An 11,603-nucleotide genomic window follows, 5' to 3' on the forward strand; every position below is an offset into this window, starting at 1 on the left:
TACTTCAAAAACATTCATATTCAAATTTTTAAGAATTTAGAAACTAACACAGTTTCTTTTATGTTGTAGATATTACGGAGAGATAAATGATACTTGATAAGAATAGTTGTGAAAATATCTCCAAAGATATGGAGAATATGTATAATGGAAGATACCAAGATATCTTATAATATTTAAGATATGATGATGATGAAGAATATCTGTCTGTGAAGGTTTAGAATAAGAAGTAAGGCGTATGCTAACGAGTTCAGCAGGCACTGAATCATTTGGATCCTTTGAAGGCAGATTCAGTCTCTGTGATTTGTCCACGGCTTCCTTCATACTTAGCTCAATCCGTTTTTCAGTACCAAATCCTTTCTTTTTCTGAGCTTTACCAACTCACTATCTTTTATCATCAAACTTTTGACCGTTTAAACCATCTACCATTTTTATGTTTCCTCTGCATTTAATGCTATAATATCTGAATCTCTAGTTATCAATCCGAGGTGGGTTCAGAAGAATCATGTTTTAGATGATTAAACGCTGGTGGTAATATGGTGGAATATGAAAGGTTCCCCAGTATTAATGACGAAAGGGCAACGTATCTATCGGGGTTATAATAAGACTGGTCCGACTGAAAAATCGTAGTTGACTTGCTGGAGCTGTGACAAAATTGGCTACTTTGAAAAGAAATCGAAATGTTGTTTTTGCTAATAAATGATAAAGAATTCGACGCATGTACATGTTAGATTATAACTTTGGTTTCGAGAGTTTTTCAGGTACAAAACTTCGGGTAACGTGTGGTTGGATCATCATCTCAATTGTTTATTATTTGAAGTGTCTTCTAGAATTTCGAAGGGTTTTAATTGCAGATTGTCATAGTCAATATCCAAATGATGAAATCGTCCTAAATCCCGAATGATTTTTCATATCCATCTTGTGTGTTACGATTAAAAGTGATGTGCTATCACATTTTTGAAGTCAAAGTATATCTTTGAAAAATGTAAAGATCTAAGAGTGATGATTTTGGTTGTATCTCGAGTTGAATTCTGAAATTCCCAAAATCAGAATATGTAATTAGATTCGAATGAGTATGGTTGTTTTGATTTCTATAGAAGAATGTATATTGGTTTAGTTGATGATTAATTGTGATTTTATATATCTCTCGGGTTTTACCTACCCGTTAAAATTTTTTTTCACAAATAATATTTTGAACAAGAATTCTCATTACAATCTTTATGAAAATATATGTGGGTATATTTTCTTCAGATGTAGTACAGATTCAATGAGTTAATATCATACTAAGCTCATTTGATTTTCAGAATGAATTAGAAATGAATTTTTCTCTAAAACATTAGAGATTACATAATCTTTGCGGAGTATTTCACTAATGTAATCAATACTTTAATATTTATTTTTATTGATATTCCTCAGTGAATGATGTTGACGCTGGGATAATTCTTGCGAACTTTGCAATGTACGATTGATGTTTTCTAGGAAGTTTCGAGTGCATCGAAGATGAAAGTGTAAAATCAAACATGTTATTGAATGATACACTTGATTTATTATGAAATAAAATTCATTGAGCTGAAGCAGAGATTGTGGTTAGCAATGATTAAATTGTTAACGAAGAATGTACATCATAGCATATTAGTAATATGAATTAACTGGATAGTTAAGTTCCATACATAATAGCTTAGTACGAAAAGATTTCTTATGGTAAATTTTTTTTTTATATATGTATATATAGGATATACATATAAATTCTTCGAAGGAACTGAGGTAATACTTCATGACTCGTTGATACAATATCCTCGTTATTAATTCGTAATGGTTTCCACAGTGATTCTTGAACTGACGGAATATGTGATGTCATAAGTTTTGTTGATTCTGACGATGCTGACGTTACTGACTATACCGGTGATGCTAACGGTACTGTTGCTGCTGATGATACTTCCGGTAACTGCTAGCGATGCTTGTATAACAAGTCTAATTTGTAAATCGCGCACCATCCTTGTTAGGGTTTTGATTCTTCCTTGAATCATTTTGGTTCACTCATCTGATTTAGGGTTAGGGTGGAAATAGATAATCTCTATGACTTTAGAGATTACATAATCGCCGTAGAATGTTCCTCCGATGAAGTTATGAATCAATACTTCATCGTTTGTTGTTGTTAGTACTCCTTGGTATCTATGGTGCGTGTGATGTTGATATCCGAGATACAGATTATGATGTTGAGGCGTGTGATGCTGCTGATGTTTAGGGTATCGGGGTTTGCGATGTTGATGCTACTGGTGGTACTGATTATGCTGCTGGTGCTGCTGATGGTGTTTGTAATCCTTGCACCATAAGCTCTAAAGCTGTCACGCGAGCATGAAGTTCGTTAACTTCTGCTAGTATACCGGGATGATTGTCGGTTGGGACAAGCGGGTAAATAAAATTTAGAATTTTATGTAATATATAATCGTGACGAGATACTCTGGAAATGAGAGAGAAAATGGTTTCACGAACAGGTTCACCGGTAAGTGCTTCAGGTTCATCGCCAATAGGGCAATTTGGTGGATGGAAACGATCACCTTCTTCTTGTCTCCAATAATTGAGGAGGCTACGAACCCATCCCTATTTCATCCAGAATAGATGATGACTGATTGGTTAATCCATTCCGGTCACACTATTTTCGGAACTCGAATGGAAATCCATATCGACATAGCTGTCGAAATCTGAGGAGTTCGAACTAGATGCGGAATCCATCTCGTATGATCAGAGAAAGAATTTTGGTATAAAATAGATTGTAGAATTTAGATTTGGTATTCCTCAATACATAATTTACATATGTATATATAATACCAAAATCCCATAGATTTCGGAGAATCTTTGAAAAATGCCAGTCAAATTTCACAATAATAAATACGCTAAGATATTAATTAGCAGATATGCTAAGATGTGAATTTCGTCTATACGCTATTATGCAATAAATGCAGGAAAACGCGTCTAGACTTAAGATGATAAGCAGATAATTTCCTAAGGATGATAAGTAGATGATTTCCGACACAAAATGATAAGCAAAACTTTTGACATGCAGACACGGTCGAAGTCCAGACTCACTAATGCATCTTAACAACTAACAGTAAGACACACTAATGCAAGACCTGGTTCGCTAAGACCACCGCTCTGATACCACATGAGACGACCCGACCCAATCCATAGGGACGAATACAATAACATATGATTTCATCGCGAGGTACTTGACCTCTAAATGATACATTTTACAAACATTGCATTCATTTTTAAAAGACAATCTTTCATTACATCGAAAGTTGACATGTATGCATACCATTTCATAATATCCAAACTATAAATGACCTAATCTGTCATTTACTTAATAATAATCTTTAATGAACTTCAACGACTCGAATGCAACGTCTTTTGAAATATTTCATGAATGACTCCAAGTAATATCTTTAAAATGAGCTAATGCACAGCGGAAGATCTCTTTCAAACCTGAGAATAAACATGTTTTCAAGTGTTAACCAAAAGGTTGGTGAGTTCATTAGTTTAACATAAATAATCATTTCATAATTTTAATAGACCACAAGATTTCATATTTCCATTTCTCATAAACATACGTCCCATGCATAGAGACAAAAATATCATTCATATGGATTGAACACCTGGTAACCGACATTCACAATTTGTATATAAGAATATCCCCATCATTCCGGGATCCTCCTTCGGACATGATATAATTTCAAAGTACTAAAGCATCCGGTACTTTGGATGGGGCTTGTTGGGCCCGATAGATCTATCTTTAGGATTCGCGTCAATTAGGGTGTACGTTCCCTAATTCTTAGGCTACCAAACTAAACGGGGTATATCCAAATTCGATCATTCAACCATCGAATGTAGTTTCGATTACTTGTGTCTATTCCGTAAAACAGTTATAAAAGTTGCGCATGTATTCTCAGCCCAAAAATATATAAAGGGTAAAAAGGCAAATGAAACTCACCATACTGTATTTTGTAGTAAAAATACATATAACATCATTGAACAGGTGTAAGGTTGGCCTTGGATTCACGAACCTAAATTATTTATATATATTTAAGTATTTGTCAATATTTGTCTAATACATTAAGTTAAGTCATAGTGTACCACAATCCTAATGCTCGAGTCTAATATGCAAAGGTCGACAAAAATTAGTTTGACTCAAAATGATTTCCAAAATTTTAAAAATGATTATTATATAATTTTTAAATATCGTCGTTTTATATTTTTAAAATATTTTTAAAAGATTTAATAGAGTAAATAATTTATTTATTTAATAAATGCAATTTTATATTAAAGTATACTTTTATATATCTTAAGTAATAAAATTTATAAAGTTCATTTAATATTATAAAAATATTGTAATAGATTCTATTGAGGTAATTATAATATTCGTATTACATTTTATTTGATTAAATAGCATTAAAAGTCATATTATTTTGTAATAGTAATTATTATTATTTTATTAATAGAAAACAAATAATAATATGGTAAAATGATAATTCAATTTAAGATATCTTTAATATTTACGATAATTTTTATTATTACTTTAAAGTAATAATTTTTATTTAAAATGATAGTAATAATATTATTTATAGTAATAATGAGATTTCTATTAAAATGATAGTTTTTGATAAAATGATAGTTTTAACGATATTTTTAATAATACTAGTAATGTTAAAAATAATAAGAACGATAATAACTATAAAAATAACAATTCTTAATGATAATACTTTTATTGCTAATAATAATAATAATAATAATAATAATAATAATAATGATAATGATAATGATAATGATGATAATAATAATAATTATAATAATAATAATATTAACAATTGGATAAAAAATTGGAACAACGATATTAACGACGATAATAATAATCATTTTTACAAAATTTCAATTGGCTATAATTTCTAATCCGTTCATCAGATCCCTTTGGCATCTAAAGGAAAAGTTATTAATTTTTCACTAGCTTTCCAATGACATGCATATCTTATACCTTATCTCATCCCTAGTATAACAACCTTTAAGATTCAACATAACTTAGCTAAGGGAAATATCAAATATACAAGCATGCACAATCCTATATTCTCGAGCACTAGTCAGGGATACACTATTAGTAAATAAAAGTTAAGTTATGAGTGCTCACGTATCAATATTGAGGTTCAATATTGCAGGAAAGGTACGTAGACGCAACGGAGACGATAACACTAGGTTGACCTCACGATCTATATCCCCAAACCATACCCATAACCTCCATAGCTATAACCCATAATTTCCTTAGCTTTATCCCACTCGAAACTCAGTTTTGAAAACTCATTTTGGATCACTCGAGCAACACTCCGTCGTAGTATTTTATGTATAATACAATAATACTAACACTAATACTACTAATATTAATATTAAGACTAATAATAATAATGATCTTATTAATAATAATAATATTAATATAAATTTATATAGAGAGAGTTAGAGAAAGATCGAGAGTTATATGAATGAATCAGACACAGAATGAACGAGCTAGCTTTATAAACATTTGTCACCAACCCCGGTTATGCGAACATTATGACCAGCTCACCATGCTTGACTTTCCCTTACCGACACTTTGTAAAACACTTTGTAACGTAATTGACACACATTGTAATTATTTATATTATTTAATATATAATATATTTAATCTTTAGAATTAATTAAATATTATATTATATTTACGCTCATGGTAAAAATATAATTTTTACAAAAATGACACGGTCGTGGTCTCACGACTCATGTACCACTTTCGGTTTTTCGACCGCACTTTCGTACGTTTAGAAAACTAGCCTTTTACGTTACGCGACGTGTACCTTTTACAAAAATTAGACTTACTCATTAATAAATTTCCTTTATAAAAATATAACTTATAAAATTGAGCGTTGTGGTCATTTACTTCTATAAATCAGTGGCTCGTTGTTTGTCAAAGTATTTTATTTTAAATTAGGACATTTTATGACTCGTACCTTTATCAAAATATAGACTTAAATAAATGAAAAATTAACCCACTCAAAGTGTAACTTAATCTTTTGAGTGTTTTGGTCATTTACTTTTATAATTCATAATCTTGTTATTTATCAAAGCCTATTTATTAATATTAGTTTAATATCAAAACGTTTTATGACTAATTTAAATTAAAATTTATAATCTTATACATATTTTTGAAATATTTATCTAATAACATACTAGTTATCCTTTCAAAACTAATTATATAATTTAGGATCCTTTACAAAATCGAAAAATCCTATAACGTTTATGCTTTAAAACTTAATTTGATTTCATTCTTTTATGCGTAAATGTTTAGTTTAATTTCTTTAACTTTCTAAATAATATATCTTAATATAACATATCAAATGGGTTTATCTAGTCAACGAATCTTATCCCAATTATTCCTTCTATATGATAAATCGAGTATTATGAAATTCGATTCTCCACTAACTTTTGTCTAACTCCCAATAAGTGATACTTTGTTCTTACTTGTAAATCACTTTACCATTTATTCCGAATACCGTTAAAAGTAAGGGTTTCCTAATTCAAAGTGGACCTCATAACAGAGACTCGTAATCATAATTCAATGTATCTGATAATTCAATCATTTGATATTATCTTTTAATCTCGTTGATAAACTTACATTGAACAAGTACGTTTCTGTAACGTATTATTCATTCAATACCTTGATATCATTTTCAAGTTCACTAAATAGATCTCATAGCTTATTTTCATATCAACTAATCCGTTCAATTAATATTTCTTAATTTAAAATCACATATATGTATATGTATATATATTTATTTACACATAATTGTTCGTGAATCGTCAAGCATGGTCAAAGGGTATTTGATTACATGAATATAGTTTCAAAACTTTCGAGACTCAACATTACAGATTTTGCTTATCGTGTCGGATATATATAAAGATTAAAGTTTAAATTTGATCGGAAATTTCCGGGTCATCACATATCAAGATCTTAAGACGCATTATTGGTGGCCTAATTTAAAGACAGATGTTGCAACATATGTTGGGGAATGTTTAACTTGTTCCAAAGTCAAAGCAGAACACCAGAAGCCGTCAGGGTTACTTCAACAACCAGAAATCCCAGAATGGAAATGGGATGGTATTACCATGGATTTTATCACAAAGTTACCTAAGACTGCCTGGGGTTATGACACCATTTGGGTAATAGTTTATCGTCTCACCAAATCTGCACATTTCTTGCCTATAAAGGAAACAGATAGAATGGAGAAACTATTACGATTATACATAAACGAAATTGTTTCAAGGCATGGAATACCTATTTCCATTATATCCGATCGTGATAGTAGATTTACATCAAAGTTTTGGCAATCACTACAGGAGGCCCTGGGAACTCGTTTGGATATGAGCACCGCATATCATCCACAAACTGACGGGCAGAGTGAAAGAACAATTCAGACTCTTGAAGACATGCTCAGGGCATGTGTGATCGATTTTGGAAACGGATGGGATAAGTATCTACCATTAGCAGAATGATAGTATAATAACAGTTATCATGCGAGCATTAAAGCTGCACCATTTGAAGCACTGTATGGAAGGAAGTGTAGATCCCCTATCTGTTGGAATGAAGTAGGAGATCGACAATTAACTGGTCCCGAGATCATACACGAAACGACTGAGAAGATAGTACAAATCAAGGAGAGATTGAAAAGAGCCCGTAGTCGCCAAAAGAGCTACGTGGATGTCCGAAGGAAACCATTAGAGTTTCAGATCGGTGACATGGTTATGCTAAAGGTGTCACCTTGGAAAGGTGTAATACGTTTTGGAAGAAGGGGTTAACTGAACCCAAGGTATGTAGGCCCGTTCAAGATCATCGAACGCATCGGACCGGTAGCTTATCGACTCGAGTTACCACAACAACTCGCCGGGGTACATAATTCATTTCACATCTCAAACCTCAAGAAATGTCTTGGAAAGGAAGATCTCACCATTCCTCTTGAAGAAATCCAAGTCGATGAGAAACTACAATTCATAGAAGAACCAGTCGAAATCATGGACAGTGAAGTTAAACGTCTCAAGCAGAGCAACATACCAATCGTTAAGGTTCGTTGGAATGCTCGAAGAGGTCCCGAGTTTACTTGGGAACGAGAGGATCAGATGAAACAAAAGTACCCACATTTGTTTCCCGAGAACGCAAAATAGGTACAACTTTAAAATTTCGGGACGAAATTTATTTAACGGGTAGGTACTGTAACGACCCGGATTTTTCCGATTGTTTTACACTTATAAGATTAATATTTACATAAATTAAACCTTACCAACATGATAAGCAATCTAAATTGTTTAGACTTATGTTTTTGAAAAGAGTTTTACACAACGTTTGACTGTCCAATTTGACCGATGATATCAAGAACTATATAACATACGATAATTATACGTTTGTGTATATATATGTATTTTTATATATTTAACATGATCTAAGAATGTTTTAACATCTCATTGTGTACTAATAACAATGAGTTATAAGTATATTTTGAGACTACTAACTTAAGTTTTCAAAACGATAACTATATGTGACGTTCTTCGACTTAAATACTTAAAACTTATAATGCTTATACATGTATCGTATAGATATGTATTTTATCACTTTTAAAGGATTTATATACATAAAACAATATAAGTATATTTACAAAAGATAGCTATATTTGAATCCTCGTTCCGTTTTCTCAAGATTTTTATACGTATATCTAGGGTATATGTACCCGTATCATACCCAGCTTCTATACATATTTACTATTGGTATATACATATCACAATTACTTTATTAGCAGCCATGAGTCAGCCAATTTTGGATCTTAGCATGCATGATTAATCAATTTGGCATATTACAAGACTTTTGCACAATATTACAAATTTATACATCTTTTCACCACCATTTAAACTCCATTCCATTTTCATTTTTACTACACATTTTCTCTAACCAAAAACACACTCTTAGGAACCTTAAGTGTTCTTCCCAATCTCAGCAAATAACCATGAAGATCTAGCTTCAAAAACAACCCTTAATCATCATAAGAAAATCCATTCAAGAACACTTCAAAAATCCTTTCAAGTAAACAAGTTTACTTCCAACCTTTCAATCCAACTCCACCACTCTTTTGATTCTAGGATTTTTCTCATCTCTTACAGTAACCTTGTCCAAGTAACTTGAGGTAGTAACCTTATTCATAATCTTATTCAATTCATATTCATATAGCTATCTTATTTTGTGGTATAAAATTTTAACAACAAGAACATAGTTTGAATGATTTCAAACTTGTTCGCAAACTAAATAGATCCTTCTAACTTGACTTTTAAAACACTTCAAGACCTGTAATATATCATAATGATATGCTAACTTAACAAGATATAACTTGGTTTTACAAAGAACACCTTAAAAACTGAATCTACGTCGTCGGAGTGCAACCGGGGGCTGTTTTGGGTTGGATAAATAAAAACTATCTTGAACTTTGAATTGGAAGTTCATGTTCTGGAAAAATGATATTTCTTATGAGTATATTAACACATAAACATTTCATGGTTTAACTCAAAGTGTAAGTATTTTTAGAAAAATGATCATTAAATGTTGTTTTTATGATGGAAAATGATCACTTTCATAAGTTTCACCAAAGTTTGACCTATAACCTGTGATTTCGAATACAAACTAAGGTATTATCAGTTCATATTCTTAAAATTTGACTCGATCCAAGGAAGTGACAAGTTGAACCAACAAAAACGGAGTTGTAATGAAGAAACTACGACTAAAACAAGATCTGGTATCCGAAGCTAGTTTAGCTACGAAGATATTTGGAGAAAAATTAAATTAATCATATATTTTCTAATTAATATGATATTTCATATATATTTAATTATGATTTGATTTTATATATTTTAGGACCACCCGTAAACAACACGAGAAGATTAATCATAAGACCTCATGATTGTACGCAACACGTCATTTGACAACACGGTACTTTATGTACGCAACACGTCACTTGACAACATGGTACCATGGGTCGAGATTAATTCTGATCAATACGAATACGATGGGGTCTTTATTTATTTTATTTAAGCAACTAATTGTGGACCACTAACATCGGACTGCTAACTACGGACTAAGAAAATATTAAAAGTATATATATATATACATGTAACGATTACTTGAAATGAAAATATGTTGATATATTATATATATATGGTTAGGTTTGTGATATCAATCGAAGACCAAGTTGTGTTTATTACCTTCAAGGCAAAACGTGAGTATATAGTCCCACTTTTAAACTCTAAATATTTCGGGATGAGAATACATGCATTTTATGATTTACGTTATGGACACAAGTGATTAAAAATATATATTCTACGTTGAGTTGTACCACTGGCATACTACCCTGTAACTTGGTAACTATTATTTACATGAGGTATTGTAAACGCGAATCCTGTTGATAGATCTATCGGGCCTGACAACCCCAACCGGACTGGACGACCAGTATTCAACGGTTGCACAGTACTTCGTTTCGGTAACTACACTTGGTACGGTGTAGTAAGATTTCATAATAAAGGGAATATGCGACGTTGATTAAATGTTAAGTATGGTTATCAAGTGCTCAACAACTTAGAATATTTTTATTAAAACGTTTATATATGAAATTTTGTGGTCTATATTTATAACGATGCCGGCATTAAACCTATATCCCACCAACTTTATGTTGACATTTTAAGCATGTTTATTCTCAGGTGATAACTAAAAGCTTCCGCTGCAACATGTTGAATTTAAGCAAGATCTTGAGTATGCATATTTGTGTCAAAAATAAAACTGCATATCGGAGGATTTGTAATGTAAAATATGTTGGAAGTCGTATTGTTATTATCACATGTAAAGTTTGTAAGTCTAAGATTATCGCTAAACGATAATCATTATTAAGTTGTTTAAACCTTGTATTTGTAATAAAAGCTATGGTTTGTATTGTAAAAACGAATACAGTTTTTGAAAAATGTCGCATATAGAGGTCAATACCTCGCGATGAAATCATATGTTATTGTATTCGTCCTTATGGTTAAGGTCGGGTTATGACAGCATCAAATAGGGTTGCCAAGTGGTCAGACTTATCCTAACAATGAGAGGATCTGTCTCGTAAAATGGGGAGGGCGCCATGCAAATTAGCTTGATAAGACTAATGAATCAGATCCCCAGAAAAGGATAATCTCCTTAAAGATAAAAAATTAGCTTTTAAGCCCGATATTACTCAATCCTAGAGATTGACCTTAAATATTGAGAATTACAAACTCATGAAATTCGATGATATCTAAACTCGAGCTTGAACGAGAAAATATTTTGATCAAAAATTACAAACCGATTTGTTTTCTGAAAAACCCATTTTTAATGCGTTCATTACCATTGAACTTAAAATCCTAGGAATTCACCTGGAATTCATTAGGTCACCTGAACCAAATTGGATGTCAACCGTAAGAACGGTGGTTGCATAGCATGATCAAAGACAGGACCTTGTGCCAGACCAAAAAACTATAGGGTGAGCTTT

This window comes from Rutidosis leptorrhynchoides, chromosome 6, assembly GCF_046630445.1.
Source record: "Rutidosis leptorrhynchoides isolate AG116_Rl617_1_P2 chromosome 6, CSIRO_AGI_Rlap_v1, whole genome shotgun sequence".
Classification (NCBI taxonomy): Eukaryota; Viridiplantae; Streptophyta; class Magnoliopsida; order Asterales; family Asteraceae; genus Rutidosis; species Rutidosis leptorrhynchoides.